Source organism: Rhinolophus sinicus, chromosome 17 (genome assembly GCF_057876585.1).
Source record: "Rhinolophus sinicus isolate RSI-liver-muscle chromosome 17, RSI-T2T, whole genome shotgun sequence".
NCBI lineage: Eukaryota > Metazoa > Chordata > Mammalia > Chiroptera > Rhinolophidae > Rhinolophus > Rhinolophus sinicus.
In genome coordinates, this window is record NC_142517.1 from 22,232,191 (window position 1) to 22,258,734 (window position 26,544).

The 26,544-nt window shown below is 34.5% G+C and overlaps 1 long non-coding RNA gene across 1 annotated transcript in view; it reads left to right on the plus strand.

The window, feature by feature from the left end:
- Positions 1-26,544, plus strand: part of LOC141570216 (uncharacterized) — a 181,209-nt gene that overhangs the window by 106,862 nt on the left and 47,803 nt on the right. The window contains exon 3 of the long non-coding RNA XR_016019672.1: positions 10,416-10,459. This is a non-coding gene — a long non-coding RNA (uncharacterized LOC141570216). The remainder of the gene's footprint in view (positions 1-10,415; positions 10,460-26,544) is intronic.

A 26,544-nucleotide genomic window follows, 5' to 3' on the forward strand; every position in this document is an offset into this window, starting at 1 on the left:
TCCAACCCTGTTGACACCAGGATTTTAGACTTCCAATTAAGGGTCTGTCAGGAGTCTCTGAGTGGTCGCTGTACCTGAATGAATTTCTATGAGTAACTCAGTAAGTTGGTCTCATTCCAAAATTATTTCTTTAGGAATTTCTTATTTCTTTCCTTTAGTATTTGTTATACATTTTATATTTATTATTTACTACACTCTACTTTCACTCCAGTTACTTGCAAATTGTTTACTAATTTAATCTTTTCTTGTCCTTTGTTCTGATCTATGTTTTTTGTTTATTACATTAAAAGAATTACTTTTCTCTTGTTTTTGATTTTTATTTTTCCTGTTTAGAACAAATTCAAACCATCCCTCCTACCTACTAAAACATTGATGTGTTTCTTTATTCTATGAAAGACTACAGTATTCACTCAATAAATTTATCTCATCTATTTTGTCATTTGTCTACACCTATCACTTTATTTTTTTCACTCCCATAGCACTTTGTCAACATATTTTAACTATTAAAATAACATGTCTTATGATATCAGTTGTGCTACCTGAAAACAACCGTGGAATGTTTATAAAGAAATCCTCTAAAGAACTCATGTGGTTAAAATTTGAGGTCTGACATTTAAGTTTGCGAACTCATCCTAGAAAATGTGCTACAGACCTCATTGCTGAATGTCACTATGGTCACCTTTGAAGTACTCCCTTTGGGAAGCTATGCACCAACACCAGCGCCTAGTCCACACTTCAAAGCAATTTTGGAACTCTTTTTCTGGAATGTCCATCAGAGTTGTTATCGTATTTCCCTTGATGTCCTGAATGTCATCAAAATGTCTTCCTTTCAGTATTTCCTTTATCTTTTGGTAAAGAAAGAAGTCATTGGGGGCCAGATCACGTGAATAGGGAGGGTGTTCCAATACAGTTATTTGTTTACTGGCTAAAAACTCCCTCACAGACAGTGCCATGTGAGCTGGTGCTTTGTCGTGATGCAAGAGCCATGAATTGTTGGCGAAAAGTTCAGGTCGTCTAACTTTTTCACACTTCCTTTTCAGCACTTCCAAATAGTAAACTTGGTTAACTATTTGTCCAGTTGGTATAAATTAATAATTAATAATCCCTCATATCAAAAAAGGTTAGTATCATTGTTGCAACAAGTTCGTGAACTTAATTGTCAGACCTTCTTTCTAAACAGAAAGGATGGATCTGTTAATTAGCTTGACTGTGGTAATCATTTCACAATGTGTACATATTTCAAAACATTACTTTGTACTACACCATAAATATATACAACTTTTATTTGTTATTTATACTTTACATAAAGATAGAAAAAAAGAAATAGTCATTTTGAAATTTTACTAATTTGGCAATTGCAATCTTTCTTAAATGGAAGTATGTTCTTACTTTTTAAAAAATAATTCATTGGGGTGACAACGGTTAGTAAAGTTACATAGATTTCAGGTGTACAATTCTGTAATACATCATCTATATATCACATTGTGTGTTCACCACCCAGAGTCAGTTCTCCTATGTTCTTACTTTTAAATAGTAATAAATTGCTTGTTTGAGAAGATCTACTTCTTTTACCTATGAAATCATTCTCAACTACGAAGCATTAAATGAGTACTCGGTCTACCAAAAAATGTGAAATTCAAATTTTGTGCACTTTCCAATACACCCATTAAAAATATTTACTGGAATTTTTGCCTATCAATTTATCATTTAATTAGAAGTTTGTGTTTATGATATGCTATATGGTCAGGTACTCACGTCCATTCTACTAAAGACAACCATTAGCAAGTATCAGCATAAGGTCAACACATGAAAATCCTGGTTTGCTATCTCTCTGAAGAACCCATGTCTGCTTGAGGAGGAATGGTGACTAGGACTAACAAAAATATTTAAAACATTTATTATTATTTCTTTTTAACCAGTGGTTTTCATACCTGGAAATTTTGTTAAAAGGTGCAATTGCCTACCAAACAAGTACTGTAAGAGAATATTCTCCTTTTAAAAAGTTAAAATATTATTATAAAAATGAATTCCCTCTTGACCATTACCTCCAAGCTTGATTTCCTTTTCCTTGTTTCACATTTCCACCTGATATAACCACCTTCATGAGTTTGGAATGTAAACTCCCCATACTTTTTCTTGGTGGTTACATGCATATTTTACCTATAGAGTACTATGGGGATATTGTTTTCATTCTGAAAAATAAAAGTCTTAATGTAATAGATCTAACAAGTTTTAATCTGTATTCCACAATATAAATGTTTCATCGTCTTCTAAATTGGATTTTCAGGGTGTTTTTTTTTTCCCCTTCAATTTATTGCTGTTATAAACAATCATGAAATAAACCTCCTTGTATAGGTCTCCTGGTACAAATATGCAAGTTTTCCTCCAGAGCGTAAAAATGAATTAAATATGAGGTATTATAGAGTTTTGGTTTGGTGGTGTCTGGTTAATTTTAAGGGATAGTATCAGTAGTTCCCAACGTATCTCTGCCAATTTATTTTCTCATCAGCAATATATGAGGCCTATTTTCCCTACACATTCCTTTAAGGCTTGATGTTAGCAAACTTCAGAAAGGGCTTGTTAATTTAGTTTACATAGTCCTGATTATCACGTCCTATTAGCATATTTTCATGAGCAGAGTACTTGTGCTTTTTTGTGACTTCCATGTTAATACACTTCGTTTTTTTTGTGTTTGGTCTTTTGCCGTGTTCATACTGATTTGCAGGACGTTTTAAGATCTGTGTAGTTTGGAGTGTGATCTCTGGACCTGTGCTGCTCCACTAATTGTTTATTTCTGGTCCACAAACAGGTATGTAGAGAAATTGAAAGTCAGTGGGCTGAGTAATTTTATGGCTATTCTATCTTAAGGAAAAAAAAAACACAGTTTATAGGTCCTTTTAATTTTTTTTTTCTTGGCAGTTAATTTTTATTGTATTTTATGACTATGTTAGTCTGTCAAGGATTTAAAATAGGAAAAAATTAGCTCTCCATCACAGAGGGTTTGAGAAGTACTGCTTTTGATATTTTATTATCATAACCATTGCAAGTATTCTCCCTATGTTTTTGCTTATTATTTAGCTTTATTAGTGGCATATTAGTGGAATCCATGCTATTAATTTTGGTATAATCAATATATCAATACTTGTATTTATAAATTTTGTCTATATGTACGTAGGCTATACTCAAGAAAGCATTACCCTATATTTTCTTATAAAACTATAATATTATGTTTTATATTTTTCTTAAATTCATCTAAATTTATTTTTGTAAAGAGCCTGAGGTGTGATTAACTTATCTGTCTAAATATTTTGCTAATTTTCCTTTCTTCACTGATTTGAAAAACCACATTTTTTAAGTACTTAATTATATGTATGGGTTTCTTTCTTTCTTTTTTTTTAAAATTAAAGTTTATTGGGGTGACAATTGTTATTAAAGTTACATAGATTTCAGGTGTACAATTCTGTAATACACTATTTATATCTCATATTGTGTGTTCCCCATCCAGAGTCAGTTCTCTTTCCATCACCATATATTAGACCTGTTTACCCTCTTGTAGAGCCCTCCTTCCCACTTACCCTCTGGAAATCCCTAAACTATCGTCTGTGTCTATGAGTTTTTGTTCCTTCATTTGTTTGTCTTGTTCTTTTGTTGTTTTCAGTTTTATAAACCACATATCAGTGAAATCACATAGTTCTCTACTTTTTCTGTCTGACTTCTTTCACTTAGCATTATAATCTCAAGATCCATCCATGTTGTCGCAAATGGTACTATTTCATCTTTTCCTATCGCTGAATACTATTCCATTGTGTATACATACCACAACTTCTTTATCCATTCATCTGTCGGAGGACATTTTGGTTGTTTCCATGTCTTGACCACCGTAAATAAAGCTGCAATGAACATTGGAGCACACGTGTCTTTATCTCTAACTGTTTTCAGATTTTTGGGGTAGATACCCAGGAGAAGGATTGCTGGGTCATACGGTAATTCTATTTGTAATTTTTTGAGGAACCTCCACACTGCCTTCCATAGCAGCTACATCAATCTGCATTTCCCCCAACAGTGTATGAGGGTTCCTTTTTCTCACATCCTCTCCAACACTTGTTACTATTTGTCTTGTTGATGATAGCCATTCTAACTGGGGTGAGGTGATATCTCATTGTGGTTTTTATTTGCATTTCTCTGATGATTAGTGATGTTGAACATTTTTTCATATGTTTATTTGCCATTTGTATGTTCTCTTTGGAGAAATGTCTCTTCAGGTCCTCTGCCCAGTCTGCAATTGGGTTGCTTGTTTTTTTGTTGTGGAGATGTATGAGTTCCTTGTATAATTTGGATATAAGCCGCTCATCTGAAGTGCTGTTTGCAAAAGCTTCTCCCATTCAGTTGGTTGCCTCTTTATTTTGTCGATGGTTTCTATGGCTGTGCAGAAGCTTTTAAGTTTGGTATAGTCCCATTCATTTAATTTAGCTTTTACTTCCCTTGCCTTTGGAGTCAAATTCATAAAACACTCTTTGAACCCAAGGTCCATACGTTTAGTACCTATGTTTTTTTCTATGCAGTTTATTGTTTCAGGTCTTATGCTTAGGTCTTTGATCCATTTTGAACTAATTTTGGTACATGATGACAGATAGCAGTCCAGGTTCATTTTCTTGCACGTGGCTTTCCAATTATCCCAGCACCATTTATTGAAGGGGCTGTCTTTTCTCCATTGTATGTTTTTTGCTTCTTTGTCAAAAATTATCTGTCCATATTTATGTGGGTTTATTTCTGGTTTCTCAATTCTATTCCATTGGCCTGCATGTCTGTTTTTCTGCCAATACCATGCTCTTTTGATTATTGTTGCCCTGTAGTACAAGCTAAAGTCGGGGAATCTGATACCTCCAGCATTGTTATTTTTTCTTAGGATTGCTTTGGCTATTAGGGGTCTTTTGTTGTTCCATACAAATCTGATGATATTTTGTTCTATTTCTTTAAAACATGACATTGGGATTTTGATGGGGATTGCATTAAATCTGTATATTGCTTTGGGTAATACGGCCATTTTAACTATGTTGATTCTTCCAATCCATGAGCACAGAATGTCTTTCCATTTCTTTGTGTCTTCTTCAATTTCTTTCAAAAATGTCTTATAGTTTTTAGCATATAGGTCCTTCACATCCTTGGTTAAGTTTATTCCTAGGTATTTTATTCTTTTTGCTGCAATTGCAAAAGGAGTTGTTTTTTGTATTTCTTTTTCTGAGATTTCATTGTTAGTATATAGGAATGCAATGGACGTTTGTACGTTGATTTTGTAGCCAGCAACTTTATTGTATTCGTTGATTGTTTTTAATAGCTTTTCGGTGGGGTCTTTAGGGTTTTCTATATATAGCATCTTGTCATCTGCAAAGAGTGATAATTTAACTTCTTCATTCCCAATTTCGATGCCTTTTATTTCTTTCTCTTGCCTGATTGCTCTGGCAAGGACTTCCAACACTATGTTGAAAAGCAGAGGTGATAGGGGACAGCCCTGTCGTGTTCCTGAACGTAGAGCAAAGGGCTTCAGTTTTTCTCCATTAATTATGAGATTAGCTGAGGACTTGTCATATATGGCCTTTATTATGTTAAGTTATTTTCCTTCTATACCTATTTTATTAAGTGTTTTAATCATAAATGGATGTGGTATCTTGTCAAATGCTTTTTCTGCGTCAATTGATATAGTTATATGATTTTTGTCCTTTATTTTGTTTCTGTGATGTATCACATTGATGGATTTGCGGATGTTGAACCATCCTTGTACCCCAGGGATGAACTCCACTTGGTCATGATGAATAATCTTTTTAATGCATTGTTGTATTCGATTTGCTAGAATTTTGTTTAGGATTTTTGCGTCTGTATTCATCAGAGATATTGGTCTGTAGTTTTCATTTTTGTGTTGTCCTTACCAGGTTCTGGTATCAGGGTAATGTTGGCCTCATAAAATTATTTAGGGAGTACTGTCTCTTCTTCAAATTTTTGGAAGAGTTTGAGCAGGATTGGTATTAGATCCTCTTTGAAGGTTTGGTAGAATTCACTAGTGAAGCCATCTTGTCCCGGACTTTTGCTTTTGGGAAGGTTTTGGATGACTGATTCAATTTCATTACTGGCGATCGGTCTGTTTAGATTTTCCAGTTCTTCATGGTTCAGCCTTGGAAGGCTATATGTTTCTAAGAATTTGTCCATTTCTTCTGGGTTATTGAATTTGGTGGCATATAGTTCTTCGTAGTATTCTTGGATGATCCTTTGTATTTCTGTGGTGTCCGTGATAACTTCCCCTTTTTCATTTCTGATTTTGTTAATTAGTGTCTTCTCTCTTTTTATCTTAGTGAGTCTAGCTAAGGGTTTGTCAATTTTGTTAATCTTTTCAAAGAACCAGCTCTTTGTCAGATTAATTTTTTCTATTGTCTTTTTTTTTCTCTATTTCATTTAGTTCTGCTCTGATTTTTGTTATTTCTTTTCTTCTGCTGACCTTGGGTTTCACTTGTTTTTCTTTTTCTAGTTCTGTAAGGGGTAACATGAGGTTATTTATTTGGGATTTTTCTTGTTTCTTGAGATAGGCCTGTAATGATATAAATTTCCCTCTTAGAACTGCTTTCGCTGCATCCCAAAAATTTTGGTAGGATGTATTTACATTGTCATTTGTTTCTATGTATGTTTTGATCTGTCCTCTAATTTCTTCTTTGACCCAGTCGTTCTTTAAAAGTTTGTTGTTTATTCTCCATGTATTTGTGTTTTTTCCTGCTTTCTTTTTGCAGTTGATATCCAATTTCAAAGCCTTGTGATCAGAGAATATGCTTGGTATGATTTCAATCTTCTTAAATTTGCTGAGGCTCATTTTATGTCCCAATATATGGTCTATCCTTGAGAATATTCCATGTACACTAGAAAAGAATGTATAGTCTGATGTTTTAGGATGAAGTGCTCTCTCTCTCTGTATGTCAATTATGTCCATTTCATCTAATGTGTCATTTAGGGCTGCTATTTCTTCATTTATTTTCTGTTTGGATGATCTATCCATAGCTGTCAATGATGTATTTAAGTCCCCTAGTATAATTGTGTTTTGGTCAATTTCTCCCTTTAGTTCTATTAGTAGTTGCTTGGTATATTTCGGTGCTCCCTGTTTGGGGGAATACATATTGATGACTGGTATGTCTTCTTGATGTAAAGTCCCCTTTACCATTATGAAATGTCCATCTTTGTCTCTTGTTATCTTTTTCACCCTGAAGTCTGTTTCATCTGATATCATTATGCCTACACCTGATTTTCTCTGGGTACCATTTGCTTGGAGTGTCAATTTCCACCCTTTCACTTTGAGTCTATGCTTGTCCTTGTAACTGAGATGTGTCTCTTGGAGACAGCATATGGTTGGGTTTAGTTTTTTGATCCAATCTTCTACTCTGTGCCTTTTTATTGGTGAGTTCAGTCCATTTACATTTAGGGTGATTATTGATATGTGAGGATTTCCTGTCATTCTATCTTTCATTTTCTGGTAAGGCTGTGTCTCCATTGTTTCTTTGCCTTTTGTTGTTGTCTGTTTATTTCTGTGTGGTGGTATTCTATGACATTTCCCTCTGTTTCTTCTTTTATTACAGTATATATTTCAGTTCTGGATTTTTTTTGAGTGGTTACCCTTAAGTTTATGTAAAAGAAAGTTTGATATTTAGAGTATTCCATTTTCTTCAGCACGCTTACTTTCTCCATTCCCATATTCCAGTTCAGGCCTTTACTCTCCCCCTTTTTATGTTTCGGTTGACACAAATTGTCCCTGTTGATGGTGGTCGAATAGCCTCCTTTAGTATTTCTTGTAGTGCAGGTCGTGTAGTAGAAAATTCCCTCAGCTTCTGTATGTCTGGAAAGGTCTTTATTCCTCCTTCATATTTAAAGGATATCTTTGTTGGTTATATTATTCTTGGCTCATAATTTCTCTCTTTCAATAATTTGAATATTTGGTTCCACTTCCTCCTGGCTTGTAGAGTTTCTGCTGAAAAATCTGATGATAATCTAATGGGCTTTCCTTTGTAGGTTACCGTCTTCTTTTCCCTGCCTGCCTTGAGGATTCTTTTTTTGTCGTTGATTTTAGACAGCTTCAATACAATGTGCCTTGGAGAAGGCCTGTTGGAATTGAGGTAGTTAGGTGTTCTATTTGCTTCTTGGATTTGAGGATCCAGTTCTGCCCACAAGTTTGGGAAGTTCTCATCAACAATTTGTTTGAATATATTCTTGGCTCCCTTCTCTGTTTCTTCTCCTTCTGGTATGCCCATTATTCTTATATTGCTCTTTCTGATGGAGTCAGAAAGTTCTTGTAGAGTTCTTTCATTTCTTTTAAGTCTCAAGTCTCTTTCTTCTTCCATCTGTGTAATTTCCAGCTTTCTATCTTCGATGTCACTAATTCTTTCCTCCATCTGGTCAACTCTACTACCTAAGGTGGTTATTTCATTCTTAATTTCTTCTATTGAGTTCTTAATCTCCAGAAATTCTATTTGGTTGTTTTTTAAAATTTCAATCTCTTTCGTAAAATGCTCATGTTTTTCTTTGATTATGTTTCTGAGTTCATTAAACTGCCTTTCTGTATTTTCTTGCATCTCATTGAGTTTTTTCAGAACTGCAATCTTGAATTCTTTGTCATTTAAGTCATATATTTCCATGTCTTTAAGTTCCTTTTCTGGAGACTTTTCACTTTCTTTCTGAGCTGTCTTGTTGCCTTGGTTATTCATGGCAATTACTGATTTATTATTTCTCTTCCTAGACATCTACAGGAGTGGCTTCTACAATAGGTTGATAGGAAGAGAACATTCTTTTGTTTTCCAGTACTTGTTGGTAGAATGTTTTATTTTCTCTCTGACTGCAGCCTTTTTTTTCTCTCTCACACGGTAATACTATGTTTTCTCTGCACTATTCCAGCTTCTCACACAATAGGGGATTCCCTGGGAGATGGTTTCTCCTCTGTTAATAATTCACCTGGGTCACTGGGCTCAGTGTCCGTGTGGGTATGTAGAGAGTTTTTGAAGTTCCAAAGCTCTTCCTGCACCAGATTCAGAGCCCTTGTGTTTCAGCAGTTCTGTTTACTCCTGCAGGGATCCGCTCAGATAGGTGGGGCCAGGGGTGGGGTGAGTTGTGAGAGGTGGCCCAGAGCAATGGCAGCGACCACCACCACAGCGGGTCCTGCTTCCTCAGCTCCCTCCCCTTTGCCGGAACTAGTTGGGCTGTGAATCCGTGTCTGCGGTCCACAGTTCTCAGAACAGCAAATATTCTGCTCTTTTGATCTGACACTGCTACTGTTCTGCTTCTAGCACCGGGCAGATGGGGCCAGGGCGAGCTCTGGGAAGGTAGGGAGAGGGTGGATAGTCTCAGTGCCTAAGGCTTCCTTTCTCTTCTCGGCAGTGAGGGCTCAAACCACCGTTTTCAGCCTTCTTCCCTCAGTCTTTTCTCAGAGGTCTCTGCCGTGAGCATTGGGTTCAGCTGAGTTGTATGCTGCCCCCTCAGCCTTGTGGGCCATAAGTGGAGCCCTGGCAGTCCGAGTTCTTCCCTCTCCCGCAGCTGCAGTAGTTTCCGGAAGCAGCGAGCTCGGAGCACTGAGCTAGGTCTGTGTCCTTTGCTCGCGCGGCTCTGTCTCCACACTTCTCCCTTCCCCCCTCCCCCGCTCGTGCGATTCGCCCACCTTTAGGTGAATTCAGTAGCGGGCCTCTTCGTCTTGCCTGTCTGCTGTGCAGGGAGTCCTTTTTGGAGTTATTGTTGTTCGATTAGTTGTAAATTACAGGGGAGCTTTACAGAGGCTCACCTCAGGCTGCCATTTTGATGATGTCTTCGAAATATACCTCTTTTTATTCTTAATATTTTGTTTAAAGTTTCTCTTATTTTTCTGGATCAGTCTTATATAATATTTTTGTTATTATTCAAAATCTTTTCATATAATCAAACTTTACTTTGTTGGTCATCTTTGAATTTTATAAATTTCAGCATATATTCTTATTTTGTATTCTGAGAATTTACCCTAAGTTTTTTTCTGCTATTATAAATTGAATACTTTACTCATTTTTCTTATATGGTATATTGCTAAAAAATCTTTACATTTTTTGTTATTACTGTGGAAGTGATTGTTCTGTCTTATATTGGCAAGATTTAGGAAAGCCACCAATATTTATAAATTATACTTTAATACTCCTATATTGCTAAATTCACTTATTGGTTCTAGCTATTATAAACTAATATATGTGAGGGATAACTATTATCCCTCACATATATTAATAATATTTTTATATTTTTGTTTTAAATATCATTTCTTTTCTTATTACATTGGCTAAGTCCTTTAGTATAGGGTAGTAATAGTTATAGCAGAAATTATTATTCTGTTTCTGACTAATAAGAAAGTGTGTAATGTTTTTCATTAACTGTTTCAGGTGTGATATACATCTTGGACTTCCAATGAATATGTACTACCAGAGTAAGTGTTTTATTATTGTCTTAGTTTGCTAGATTTTATTTATTTATTTTGGCTTTTTTCACTTGTAAGATTATTGAATTTTATCTTTTATTGCTTTAATAGTGAATATAACATAAGCATGAAATAACTTTGTTAATTTTTACTTTTTGAGCCTTCCTTTGTGACTGTATGTAGTCACATTTTTGTAAATATTGTTATGTGTGTTTCAGTTGAATGTGTATTGTTTACTTCTTATGGTATTCAAATCCTCCCCTGTTTTATGATTGTAAAAATATAAATTTCTTCTTTTTATTAGGTTCAAAAAGTTTCACAATTGTTCAATCTTTTTTATGTGTGGATCATTTCTTTTTCAGCATGAGATATCCCACTTTGTAATTTCTAATGATCTGAACCTTAAATTTCAGTTTTCTAACATTAATGATGCTACATTATTATTATGTAGGCAAACCTCAACTCAGTAAATCAATTCTATGAGAGGCATTGCCAGTGTAGTACTCAGATCTCAGAAAGCTTAAGTCTTGGCGATGGATTGTACATAACGGCATGTAAGAAAGAAATAAAAATATGGAAAAGAGTTGGATTACTAAACCATAAATTGCCATTACAGGGATAATTGAAAGTGGGGGCTGGTTTAGTTTTGTTGATATTAAAATTATGGAGAAGATATTTATTTCTACTAGGCCTTTCAAATGGAGTTTTAGAATTCAAGTTCATTCAGAAAAAAACTCATAATTTCTTGAATTATTTTCAAGAATTCATAAATTATCCATGAATTAAACAATCCATTTTTTCTCCTCCACCTTTATTTCTCCAGTATTTAAACAAAGTATCTGTGCTATAATGGACCATGTTAACTTGAAGTGGGAGGGAGGCAGCTTTTCAATTTATACGTAGCCTTACTAGTACTACTTTTCTTCATAATATACCCCTGTTTTACTTGGTTTAAGCAACATAAGAAAAAGGGAAGTTTACTAAAAGTTTTTCATGCTCTTCAGTGAATCAGCTTTCATAGTTTTTAATGCAGCAAAGGTCTAAAAGAGAAAGTAGGTGGAGATAAAGCAGGAACAGAAACCAGATGGTAGTATGTAAGAAACTGGAAAAAGAAAACATATGCTTTGGATGTAAAATTTTTGAAATAAATTTGTCAGCAAATAATTCTATCAGCAAGGGGAATGTAGCTATTGGAAAATCCACAGGTCAAGTGACATTTGTTTGCAAGGAAAATAGTGAGTGGAAGGAATAGTGCTGAACACTACAGAGTTAGAAATCAAAAGCATAGGGATAGAATTTGAAAATGTGCAAACGGAAGAACGATTTAAATAGAGCATAGAGAGCAAGAATTAGATTTTGGGAGTGGGAAAAAGAAATTCATTAAAGGTGAGAGAGGAAAAGCAGACAGGGGTGTGGGGATCCAAGATAACTTTAATACCCCTGAGGTCAGAAAACTCTGGCATTCACATATTCAGAGAAAACAAATTATTTGATATGTGTTGTGGGTAGATGTAATTCCCAGGGTCTGACAAAATTCTAACAGTCTCCCACTTCACTTTCTTTATTCCTTTTCAATTTTGCATCTCCAGATACAACCCTTACTCACATACTCTGTGCCCCGATAGTGGTTCTGCTCATGCAGATCTGTATTTCATGTCCTCAGGCAGAGTCAATTCCAAACGAGGAGGAGCCCTTAGCACAGACTAAGCTGTTTGTAGTTCAGTGTTTGGAGTGGAGGCCAAGATCAGGGAAAAGGCCAGATAACAGAGGTTGAAGCCAATCAAATGAGAGGACTCTTATAGGAGAGTAAGTCACAGACTGGTCAACTCAGTCACTGTTCAGAAGAGGCCATTCGAAGAGAATTTAAAAAGCCAGGAGAAGAGAGAGAGAGAGAATCTTTACATATGGAGGGCTAAAGAAAGACTCTGAGTGAAACGAAGCACAGGACTGGTTGTTTTGTAAAGGGCACTTCAGGCCTGAAGCATGGGCATGTAAAGCGTTGCTAAAAGCTCAGACTCTGACCTGTTTCCCTACTGTTTTTCTTGCTCCAAAATTGTTTGTTCAACCCTGTTCCTCCCCAATTATCTCAGCTTTATATTAGGAAAAAAGCAAAAAAGAAAAACATAGGATTATCTGATTAAAATGTATGATAGACTTAACCTCCCTAAGGAGTAATTTGTAAGTTTAAAGGAGTGGTTTTTTTTTGTTTGTTTGTTTTTTGTCAAATCCAAATGAATCTCTAATCAGTAGAATGTGTCAGAGGAAGTGAGCAAATCCCTGTCCTGAATGTTGGTAAATTAGACCGACCAGTTAACTTGTGGCTTCAATTTAACTATGTTTGCATCAGAAATCTGTCTTTTATTAGGCTAAGTCAGCCTTTTCTAAATTTGTATTTTCTTTATTTTCCTTTACTTTCTCCTTAATTCTGAGTAAAGTTATTTTCAAATGTCAGCTCTTCTTTGTTAAGTAAAGAACTAGATGGAACTAGATAGAAAGGAATTTTTATTCATTTCTGGCAGACTTATTGCCCCTGGAGGCTGAAGTAAAGACAAAAGAGAACCAACAAGGAGGTATAAGGGAAGAGAGAAATAATTCATACAGCTCCGCTTTTTGCCTAGGATGATCTGTCTTAAACTACTTGGGCTGCTATAATAGAATACCACAGACTGGGTGGCTGATAAACAACAGAAATTCATTTCTCACAGTTCGGGAGGCCGGAAAGTGGAAGATCAAGGACCCAACAGATTCAATACCTGGTGAGGGCCCACTTCCTGCGTTATAGATTGCTGTCTTTTTACCATGTCCTCACATGGTAGAAAGGGCCAAGGGTTCCCTCTGGGATCTCTTTTATAAGGACACTAACCCTTATAAAAGAAGTCTCCACCCTCATAATCTAATCACCTCCCAAAAGCCCTACCTCCAGATACCATTGTTTTGGGGGTTAGATTTCAACTTATGAAGTTTGGGGGGAACACAAACATTCAGTCTATAGCAATCTTCCATACAGACATTTCCCTTGTCTTCACAGAGTTTTTCTGTGCTTATTTCTAAAACCCAGCTTTCTGTAATGCTATTTAAGAACCTGGCTGCATAGTATTGCTAAAATAGCATCTTGAAGATTAGGATACAAAATCCGTGTATTTATCAAGCTCTTCCCACGATGCTTAAACTGCCAGCAGGGAAGGTTCTACATGACATACTGAAGTAAAACTCTACTCTCAATGAGTCTTGTTTTGTTTTTGTGTTTCCATCAAACTCTTTGAGAGTCAAAAAGAATTCAACCTGAAGATTGTAAAGGTTTAGTCATTTTATGAGGGCTAGGAATTTCCCAAAGGAAAAAATATCCCTGTTTTATCACACAGAAAAATTTCCCAATAGTTGATTTATTTTCCCTTTCATATTAATTTTCCTAATGTTCTCATATGATAAAGAAAAGGAAACATACTAAGTTCAAACAACTTGTAGTTTAATTAACTAGCTAGCTTTCGGCCATAATGTGTTAGACATAGGAAACCGAGATAACAGTGCCATGTAAGCAGGGAATACTCATCAAATGTTTACCCGCCAATTGATGGGAAGAAGAGGAACATTTTTATAGGGAGGAAGAGAGGATGAAATTGAGTCATGTGGTCACTAAAAACAACAAACTTATAATTTGATTTTTGACCTTCCCAGAAATGTTGCAATGTGCTGCCTCTTAGTAGCTTCCTACCATATACTTCTACCTCCTTAAAAAAAATTTTTTTGAGGTATAATTTTTATACAGGGGAGTACACTAATCTTAAGTGTAGAGTGTGTGACAAATGCATACATTTGTGTTACCCACACCCTTATTGAAATAGAATATTTTTATCACCCCAGGAACTTTTCCCCTTTCCCTTCTCAGTCAGTTACTCCCTCAACGGCAAATAGTGTCTGATTTCTATCATAGAGGCATTAGTTTTGCCTTTTGTAGAACTTCATATAAGTGGAATAATTTTTTGGAGTCATACCAGTTTTTGAGTGCATCAGTTCTTTCTTTTTATTACTGAGTAGTATTGGATTGTATGATTGTACTACTATTTGTTTATCCATTTTACTCTTGATGAATATCTGTATTGTTTCTAGCTTTGAACTATTATGAATAAAGCTTCTATGACCATTCTTCTAGAAACCCTTTGCTTGGAGTATGTTTTCATTTACTTGGTCAAATAAAGGAATGGAATTGCTAAACCAAAGGGTATTTGTGTTTAACTTTACAAGAAATAGTCAAACAATTTTCCACCAGCAATGCATGAGAATTTTGGTTGCCCCAAAAGGCTAGTATTTCAGGTTGTCAAACATTTTTATTATAACCATTCTAGTTTGTGAAGTGATATTTCATTGTGACTTGAATTTTCATTTCCTTGATTAGTAATGATGCAGAGCACTTTTTCTTTTACATACTTACTTGACTTTTGTATATCTTCTTTCTCTTCATTAGGTGTTTATTCCAGTTTCCTGCTCATTAAAAATAATTGGTTCTTTTATTATTGTTAATGAGTTGTAAGAGGTCTTTGTGTGTCCTAGATGCAATTCCTATGCTAGATACAAATATTCTGAATATTTTTCTCAGGGTGTGGTTTTCTTTATTACTTTTTTAACAGATGTTTTTAGATGAGCAACTGTTTTAATTTTGATGAAAGACAGTTTATCTTTAGTACAAAAGCAAATTTTATATTTAACCATATAGTAATCATTCCTACACTTTATTCTGTCAAATAAATTTGAGTTTATATATGGTGTCTATTCCTTTTAAAAGAACTTTTTTGTAACATTGATTGAATTTTCAGTCTGCTGGTGACAAATTCAGCATTTTTAAAAAAATTGTTTTTATTTTCTCTTTATTTTTGAAATATTTTTTGTGCAGTGTATTGAATTCTAGATTGACTTTTTTATTTCAACATTTAAAAATATTGTTCCCTTGTATTCTGGAATATATAGTGTCCTATTTTAAAAAGTCAGTGGCTTCAATTCTATTTTTTTCTGTGTAGAGTGTGCCTTTTTTATTTGGCTGCTTTTAAGAATTTTCTATTTATCTTTGAGTTTTAGCCACTTGACAATCAGGTGCGTTTTCCTTTGTGTTTTCCTTTGTGTTTTCCTAAGTGTATTTTCCTTTGTGTTTATTTGAACTGTGCTTCTTTGATGTTGTTGGCATGTGGGCTGATACTTCTAAAAAACATTTTTACACGTATTTATTTGTGCTTGATATTGACCTATAGATCCCTGAAGCCTTTTTCGGTATTCATTCTTTTACAGTTTGTGCTTCGATTTGCATAGTTTTTATGGCTTGTCTTCAATTCCCTGATATTTTTTTAACAGTAGCCAATCTGTGACTCTTTTCCATTTTGGGTATTGTATTTTAGAACACCTTTTTTTATGTTGTCATTTCTCTACTAAGATTTTCCATACTTTTATTTATTATATCCATTTGTCCTTTACATTTTTGGCTATATTTATTATAGCTATATCAATGTCTTTGTCTCATAATTCTATCTGTGTCAACTCTGTGTCTGTGTCTATTGACTGTCCCTTATTTTTCTCTGTTTATTCACAGGTCTCGCATTTTTGTTTGTATCCTGGACACTGTGAATGTTACATTTATGAAATCCAAATTATGGAGTCTCTTTTAAAGAACATTAAATTTTTTTTTCCCAAGTGATTAACTCGCAGATCAACATGGTCCTTTCAAGGTTTGGGTATGTCTAGAATAACCCTACTCCTAAAACTTGGTCTTTCTGAGGTCTGACATCGATAGTTTTTCAGTGAGGGTTATCTACTCTGACTGGTTAGAACTCTGGTACTCTCAACATAGAGAAAAATCTAGAATTTTCACTCAGCTTACATTCAGCTCTCTTTCAGACTCCATGATGTCACACCCTGTGCAAATGCAGCTTAATAGTTCATAAAGGAATCAAGATAGACATGCAGATATCTAGTTTTCCTTCTCTGTGTATGACACTCCTTCCCAATATCCTGGCTCATAAATTTCGGCCACCTCAGCCCCTCAACTCCCCCGATCTCTGTATTTGTCTCTACTTCTCTATGGCTCAGTTTGGAAAGTGTCCCTAGATAGGAAGCTGAGGTAAATGTAGAGTATACCTAGCCTGTGTTCCTTTTTTTTAAGGATCTCTGCACTATCTGTGCATGACAATATCATTTTATAGCTGTTTATGGTGAGAGAGTCAACACCCGTTATTCAGTATTGGCTGTAATCACAATTTCTCTTTTCTCTGTAAAAAAAAAAAAAAAAGTTACCTTTGCATTGTGGCTCATTCTTTTTAAAACACTTTCATACATCATCTCATATTAAACTCAAAACATTATCAGATGAATTAGCACTAATGATGATAATCAGGGAAGAAGGGAAATTTTAAATTCCATGTTTCTGATAAGGATATTAAGCCTTAAGGAGAGTAAATGATTTTAGCCTAAACCATGTAAATTGGTACCCAGTTTTCTAATTTTTATTTTAGTATCCTCTCCACTGTGCAATGCTATCTCCAGGAAAAACAAAATTCTTGGCTTTTTAAGCATAGGTTTTTTTTGGTTTTTATTATTTTTTTTGTTTGTTTGTTCAAACATATGCTTTCTTTTTTTAAGTTAAAATTGATCGGAAATCTAGAGAAGTTTTATAATTTTTTTTCTTTAGGATGTCCCTTTTCTGGTTTTGCTTTCTTTTCACGCATTCTGAGAAATTCAACATCAGATGTGTCTATTTTTATAACTGACCTTGTTAACAAATTATATACAAACATGAATGACCACTAGTTTTATATTAATTAAAATTTTTGATGTGGGTGTTACAAATACCAACATAATTTTAGATTTTTGCAATATAATTATAATGTCCAGAGAAGGATATTTCATTCACCCTGTTCTGATGAAAAACTTACCACATTTGTAATTTAGTATTAATATGGTTATCTCTACCATAGTCCAAGCACTATTTTTGAGTCCAAGCAATCTAAGACAGGTAAATAAGACTATATGTCTTATTTAACCACTAGTCCTTAATGTAATAGCTGGCTTATAATAGGTGCTCATTAAATATTTATTGAAAGACTGAACCATGAATGCTAATTAGTTCATATCCTGAAATTTTCATTCAATTCTAAGTATCACAATTTAACAATGTCATGACAAATTGGATGAAATAGAGGGAAGATTGGCACTGATGGTGAAGGGCACAGAAAAAATAGTTGAAATTAGAGATATTAAACTGAAAAAAGACTCCTAATGGTGTATATAATGACTACTTTAAAATACTTGAAGTTATCTTGTGTAGGTTGAGTGGTAGACTTTCTCTGCGGTGCTTCACAAAAAAGCAGTAGGCCTAATGGACAATGTTTCAGACATGCAAATTTTCAGTGCAAAATAAGGAATTTTCCAGAGAAAGGTATACAATTGGAATCAAAGGACTTAAGGCTATAATGGAACCTATGCTTCTGTTGTTCTAGAGACTGAATTTGTCTTTTGGGGCATAGAAGCCACTTTTTCATAATCTTGGAAAATTTAGTCCCTAATTAAATTTATGAAAATATGATTCTATTACTCAACAAATGTTTATTGTTCTCCCAGTATGTGCAACCCCCATAGGAAATTATTTTATACTGTAGAGAGGGCTTATTTTCAAACTCTCAGTTCAGAAGGGATTCAGAAATTCTTTTCCCACACCTTTATTTGGAATTGTGGCTTCCTTTGAGAGATGTTACTACTAGAACTGTTTGATGCATACAAGTGCGTGCACACACACACACAGACACAAGCGCACACACACACACACACACACACACACACACAGAGAAAGTGAACAAAAAAGACTCAAGCACAACTGTTGACCTGGCATGTTCTTAGCAGAAAATTAGAGTAATTATATTTTAAAGGATTGTCAAGATTTCAGAAAATAAATTATTAGGGCAAAAGATAATTAAAATAGAGATCATGAAAAACAGAAAACACTTAGGTAAGGAAGGATTGCTCCTTGTAACTTAAACTAAGAACAATCTATATATTTGGGATCAGATTTCAAAATATAATCCTTCTAAAAGTTTTCCATTTTCTGGTTTGTTTTGCAAACAATTTATGGGGCAACCAACTGCCCATTGAACTGCCATTAACAAGTATGCAACATAATTTAATCTAAGATTACTTATAAGTTTGGAAATGGTGACACTAAGAAATTTGAATTTTCTTAGCCTCATTAGTTTATGAATATATATGACGTCATATCCATGTCTAAATTAATAAGAAAGATGATTACCCTCATCTACTAATAATGCATGAGGGTATTTGCAACTTCCTACAAAGACTGGACTCATTTGTTATTCTTCAAGGATCTTTCAAATGCCAAAAACACACATGTAGAGATATAACTGGGCAATGTTCTGTGTTGCATAGTCACTCCTTGTTGCTATGTATACTGTCCAAAGCTAGGGGTCTGCAGATCTGGCATGCTCTGCCAGTTTGCTAAGGTCTTATAACTAGGTCAAATTCATGGTTCCATGATCCATGTTACCTCAAGAATAGGTTTTTCCTTGGAGGTTTCTCACTTCATGCAAATAGATGCTTTTCAATTTTTCCCCATTTATAGTCCCCCAAATATTCAGTTATATACCTGAATGTCCAGGAGTAAACACATGTAGATATGTACTCTAAGGCAGGATACAATGAACAGTTTTGGAAGAACCTCTGATGTTTGGAAATCATTACTAGAGTACTTGAATTTCCTGGTATACATTTCAGAAGTAATCTATAAAACATACATAAAGCTCAAACAAAAGAAAAATTTCATGCTATAGAAGAATGAAATAACTGTTATTGATCATATAAGCCTTACTTTTTTTCTTCTTTCCAGAATATCTGTATTGTTTTCTCATTGCTTTATAAAGCTAGTACTGATGGGGTAAATGAGTTCTCTCCTATACTTTGTGATTTCTGTAATATGCTCACTCTTTGGGAAGATACTGTTGGAAGCACTGACTCCCTGCACCATGTGTGACTCATGACACTAAGTAGGAATCTTATCTTTGATTAAATGATTATCTTACTATAAAGTCTGAACACACTGCCTTTTGAAAATACCTTTTAAAAAAATAAGTAAAAATTGTACTTATAATTGTGAGATTTCATGAGTAAAATTATAGTTTGGATTTATCCAGTGTTTGCTCACTCTCTCCCTCTGGAAAGAATATATAATTCTTTGCACACACACATATATATCATTCATACACAGGATTATTTTTTTTTTTCAGATACAGTTTTTTTTTGGACATAAACACATGTTGAGATTTTAGGCAGGCACAAAGTGGACAATTTATCTCATGAAGTTTACAAATGTGTCAGAGAAGAAATGAATGTAGATAACATATTTTTGTTCCACTCAGGGACATATTGGGTAGGGCACATTGCTTTCTGAATCATTGATAATCTCTTTCCATGTCTTAAGCTATGAAGTATTACCAATATCCAAGTGTTAATGGACTGGACATTTGTGTTCCCCCCCCACTTACCAATTTATATGTTGAAACCTAATCCACAGTGTGATGGTATTAGGAGGTAGGGATTTGGGAAGGTGATTAGATCCTATGGTTAGAACTCTCATGAATGGTATTAGTGCCCTTATAAAACAGACCCCAGAGACCTCTCTAGCTTGCTTTCTACCATGTGAGGACACACACAATCAATCAATCAATCAATCAATCAATCAGATTAAAAAATGGCTGTCTATGAACCAGGAAGCCTGTCCCGACCATACACTAAATCTCCAGTGTCTTTATCTTGGACTTCCCAGCCTTCAGAAGTGTGAGAAATAAGTGATTGTTGTTTAAGCCACAGTCTATGGTATTTTGTTACAGGAGCCTGAACAGACTAAGATACCATGTCTCTTTAAAACTCTTGCCACAGAGATGAGGTTCTTGCCCCTGAAGACAACTTGCTGATGGTGACTGATTTTTTTCAGTCTTCTCTCCTTACTTCCTCCTCTGTGATTGTGCCACCCAGCTTGAACTTGATATGCCCTTTAAATCTGCCCCCCCTGTTTTGCCTTTTTTCTCCCCAATGCTTGCCACACGGTTTTGAGGCTAAGATACACAAACCATGTTTGCTCTAATGTAAGGGGCTGCTCTAGCCAAAGGCATAAAGAGCACATCCCTAGCCATAGTCGTTAGGAGTATTCACAAATTCCTTGTTCATCTCTCCTTTCTGGTCAACAGGAAGGTCATACTTCCCTACACTTTTGGAAGTTACGGGCGGCCATATTGTTTTATCATGCCTAATAATATGTGACTGGAGAAGATGTATGTCATTTCTGCCAGAAATTTAAGGAACCTATATGTTTTTGCCATATTCCCCTTTTTCTTGACTCACCCACGCGGCATCATGTGTTGAGATGGAGGCTCTATCAAGCTGTAACATGAATGGCTATAATGAGCAGAGTCCCCATGCTAACCTGTAAGACATGAACTAGGTGATTGAAAAATAAACAATTGTTATGAAAAGCCACTGAGATTTGGTGTGCTTGTTAGTGCACAGCCTAGTTTATCCTGATTAATATACTCATTAATGTAAATTAAAAAGCTAGTTTCTTGGCATATGATACCATTTAATTTACAGTCACTTATTGAAAGCTTCTGTGCATAAGGAAAAACACTAGGTATTTATTTGGGATGCAGATAGAGAAATTAGGAAGACTCAGTCATTGCTCTCCCAGAATTTATTCCCACGAGAACTTTATTCTTAATAACAGAGTACAGGTTATGTAGGTCAATTCTATTATGTATGATGGAGAAATAAGTATAAGATTTATTTAGAGGTAGAGTATTTGCTTGTGTGTGTGTGGAGGGAGGAGGTGTTTTTCCAGAAACAGACTCCTTAAGTACATTGTATAGGGAATGCAAATTCAAATGCTCCAACATCCACAGCATTTACACCATAGAAACAAGGTGGGAATTCATAGGAGATATTACCAAGGATCAGATATATTTACCTAAGTAATGTAATGCCAATAGAGAACCCACAGGGGAAGGGAAAGGCTGAGGATACATAGGTGAGCCTCTCTGCTGCTTCAACCTGCAATATTGGGATTCAGTGCAAATATAAGTGTGCAAAGAGATCTGGGGTGGGCACCAGAGATCCAAAAAGGAGGACAGTCAGAAGCATCTGCCATAAGAAGGTGGGCATCAGTTAGGGAAGCTAAAGCCCATACTCCCAGAAGCCCTTCAGGTGAAAAGAGATCAGAGGACCACGTGGAGAGTGAATGTCCAACCCAATCCCTACAGTATGCGACACTAATGTAAAAACCAGAGTTTCTCTCCTGGTATTGCTGTTTCCTTGTTATGCAAATTGGAGCCTGTTACCTAGTTTCTATGTGCTTTATTCCTAATCTGTACAATAAACATAATTTAATTTGGTATCTTCCTCATAAATGTAATGGGAATATTAAATGAATTAACCCCTGTAAAGTTTATATCATAGTATCTGGCAGATAATAAATGCTTAACAAAAGTAAACTATCACTTTTATTATGGTCACCATTATGGAATTATCCTTCCCCTGGAGTTTCAAGCAGTGCACTCACTATTGGTTCACAAAATTTGGGTGATTCCATTAAAAGTAAACATGTAAAATAATACTGAAGTCTGTCTGATTTGGTTGAATCAACATGCAATGTTAAGCCTAGTAATTAAATAATAATTTTTTTCCTTTATTTGCTTTGGTGTCTAGTTTCAGTATCTGGGTTATATGAAAGTATATATTTGGCTTTCATAAGAGGACTTTAGCAATGCTCTTTAAAGGGAAAAGAAAATCTTTTGGCAAAGCCATTACCAACAGTTGATTTTTCTGATTTTTATTCCTTCATCTTTAATTCATTAAGCTTTTTAAAATTCATTCAGTGCAATTTGGTTAAAATTCTTTCTCCTTCTCACTTGCGTCCAAAAATGTATTTGCTATTAAGCTCATTTTGTAAATGTGATACATTGATATGAGTTTTCTTCACATTTTTATGATGCTGACACCAACAAAATGCTAAGAGGAGATTGAAACCGTTGGGGTTTTACGTGACGCTAATGATAGATATTTTTAAGGTTTCTTTTGAGTTTTTACCCTCCATAATGCATAAGATAGCTTTCCTATAATATTGAGAAGAAGAAACAGTGATCAGAAAGATTAAGCAGACACCCTGTCTCTAAGAAAGGAAGACATAAGAGAAATGAAATGTACAACTTAGATTTAGTCAAGGATATTTCAGGGTTCATGGCTGTTTTTGTTAATGATTATTTGGGTAATAAATACTTTATCTTCTCTAATGACAAAGCCAGTCCTGCTTCTGAGTCAGGCATTTTGGTAAACAATGAAGAAGTATTTTTAAATATTCTTTGCTCTTTTAAGGATTATGAAAAGGAAAATGACATTTAAATCTTTGCATATATTTAGTTCGAAGTCATACCACAGAAAACTAGTATTTGGAGGAAGAAGTGATTCTTATAAAAGGAGACAGATGGGTAGACAATTACTGGAAATGGGTAGAGTCTAACAAATTTATGCAATAAGAAAAACACTAATATTTAGCAGTGACACTCATATTTTCAAAACTGTATTCTTCCTAAGCCTATCCTCTCTTCTCTTTCTAAATATTAGGCATACACTTTTATTTATGTGTCTATTTAAAATGCTCTCATGTATTTACATGAATCTTTATCCCTTCCCCCACTTTTTATTTCCAATCCACTCAGATGTGTTGCATGCCTGTGAATTATACCCCAAGTGTGACAGACGATGACTATTTGGAGGATGCCAAGTAGCAGTTGCCCTAGCAACAATAACCAGGGGATGTGTCTCAGAACTTCTGCCTCGTCTCTTCTCCATTATTTTTCCTATTTTGAGAGTTAGATAACATGGTTACCAGAATTAGTGGAAGCTGGTTCCCCCTTTCCCCCATAATGAAAGAGAAACTTAGAAATGTCTGCCTTTTCCTTGCTATCAGGGGAAATCCAGCCTATCTCTGCAGTCAAGACTGAAAGGAGGGGGACTTTCACCATGTTTCCCTGAAAATAAGACATAGCCAGACAATCAGCTCTAATGTGTCTTTTGCAGCAAAAATTAATATAAGATTTATAGTAAAATAAGACTGGTCTAATATAATATAATATAATATAATATAATATAATATAATATAATGTAATATAATATGAATAATACCGGGTCTTATATTAATTTTTGCTCCAAAAGACTCATTAGAGCTGATTGTCCAGCTAGGTCTTATTTTCGGGGAAACAGGGTAGAGGAAAAAGAGCTGTTTGCTCTCATACTAATAAATGCTCGGTGGTGGGGAGAGTTAATTGTCAGAACTGCTACTGCGAACCACTTGTAAGGAATGGAAATATCATTATTGAATTTCCACACGTGGGCTAAAAGAACAGTATCAAACTTGGATTTTATGATGCTGTGTTGTGAGAGTGGAAATTTCTGGTCTGTTCCGAATCTGATATGGCAGATTTAATTTTACACTCTTAAATGAAGAAAACCCAGAAGAAGAACAAAAAAAAAAAGAAGTGTAATCTTGACAGCAAGATGGAAATTTTATTTTAATTACCTATGAATTTGTTGATATTTACATCCCCTACCCCAAATAAATATTCAAATTAAATCAGAGAATGAAGTTTAAGGAAAATTCTATTTGCTAAGAGAAGCAGAGTCGATTTCAATGAAGCAAAAGAAGCCTAAGCTTCAGGGTCTCTCACTTGCAAGGGCCACTTTCAAAGCCCATATCTAAATTTGTGTGTATAGATATATTACTTTTATTCTTAAAAAGCCACTCCACGATCCACTTTTAGATACACTTTAAGCTCCACAAATTCTGAATCCACCTTTGAAAAAAAGGGGAAATATAAATGATTTAGTTGATCACATATTTTTACTATTGTATTTTTATGACGTTCAGATTTCTAACTTTGTAGTTCTCTTTTGAATACTCATGTCTGTTTTTACTTTTTTCCCTCTTGCTTTGAGGTATGTTATAGATCCTCCATTATTTACAAGCTTGCACATGTTTAAATAGCGGTAATCAAAAACGTGTAGTTTGCATGTATCATTGTACTTTCAAAACCATTTAATAAAATTATTAATCCAGAATGAAATGGTAGGTAATAGAAAATAAAAAGGACTGGTCAAGAGTTATTTTTAAAAAGGTAATTTATCTGCTAACCATGTTTTTGGTTAGTCCATTTAATTTCTGTGGGATTTCTGACTGAAAAAAAGTTTTTATATAATCTTAGCAATAAACATAATTAAATAGATGCTTAAGGCAGGTTTCTTTAGAATTCCTTTTCCACATCCTTTGAATGGATAGTTTTCATCACATATATACTAACATTATTGGAATATTGGAAAATATTAGGGATTTTCATCAAATAAGTGTTATTTTATTAATAATACACTGGAAATTTTTGGTTATTTTAAACCCAACACTTCATGGTAACTCTGGAATAATTTTGAAAGGTACAGTAAAACTGAAAAGTCTTAGTACTACTAATTACATTTATCACAATTTACCTTTTATGCAGACATCCATTTCCTCCGCTGAAATGTATTTTCTTGAAGGCAGGGACTATATTTTAATGTTATATATTATGGGACTTCTTGTCTTTACAAAAAGACTTAAATATTTTAAAGCAACACATGCAAATAATGCAAAATTAAAAACGTACAAAAGGAGATATGTATGTTGAAAAAAACTCCCCAATCCATTTTCAGAAATATTGTAGGCATATAAAAACAAAATTATACACATTTTTTTTTTTTTTTTAGCATAGTATGGGGACTCTACAGTCTTAATTGTTTGCACTTACCACTTTTGTAGATTGGCCCATATCTGCAAACAAACAAAAAACTGTGTTCTCATTTTGTGTTATAGCTACATTGCATTCGATTTTATATGGATGGATAATTTATTAAACTGGTATTTTGTTTTTGGAGGTTTAGATATTTTCCAATTATGCTTACTAAAAACACATTGCAATGAATAAACTTGTATATGACACCATTTTGTGCAAATGAGAACAAATTTATAGGCCATATTCCTACATCTGAAATGAGGGTCAAAAGTTACGTTTGTATATATTAATAGATATTGCCAGATTACTTTCCATATGGGATGAATTAATCTACAATCATGACCAAAATACCCTTTCCTTTCAGCCTTACTTATGGAATGTGCTATTAATTTTCAATTATTGTCAACATAGGTAAAGAAAGTTGTCACTATTTTTAATTTATTTTTTTCTGTTTTTGGAATTTAGACTTTTTCGTAAGTTTAAGAACATTTGAATTTCTATTCACTTTATTGTAACACTGTTTATCTCCTTCTATGTACTCAATACAATGTGTACAATGTGTATGTATGTATGTATGTATTTATTTAGTTAGTTTTGTGTCCTTGGTCTTCATTTGTCTGTTCTGTTATTGTACAAGCTCCTTGAATGTCCATACTTGGTTTTCTTATTCATCACTGACTCACCAGGACCCATTACACCAACTCCTCTAGCAGGCATTCAGTAAATATTTGTTGTACAAATGACTAAGGAGAGTAATGTGAGTCCGTTTGGAGGTCTCAAATGTGCTGCCACAGAACTTTGTCTTTGCTTCTGTGCCCAATTACCTCTCAATCTCCTAAAACAACTGGTTATCCTTTAGGATTTTTTGAAAGCTTGCTCACCTATTTGAAATGAAATTGAGAAGCATAGTACTTAAATTAAAGAGACTCATACTTAATATATTGGAATATAACTTTCGTATAGCTTCTCCAAAATATCTAAATTGCAATCACAGTTTAGTTTTCCATAAGGGAGAGGGTTCTCTAATGAGAATTCTAGTTTAACTTATTTTTTCTTTACTTCCATGGAAAGGGAAATTAAGATGCATCTAGGAAATAAGGAAATAATAAATTTATAGACCTCAATATCATATTGAGAAATGCAAAATTTTTCTGTTAAATGGTACACACAATTTGCTACACTGAACTTTGGCATTGCATGAGACTGCAGTGTTCTCAGAAATGTAATTATTTTAAAAAGTCA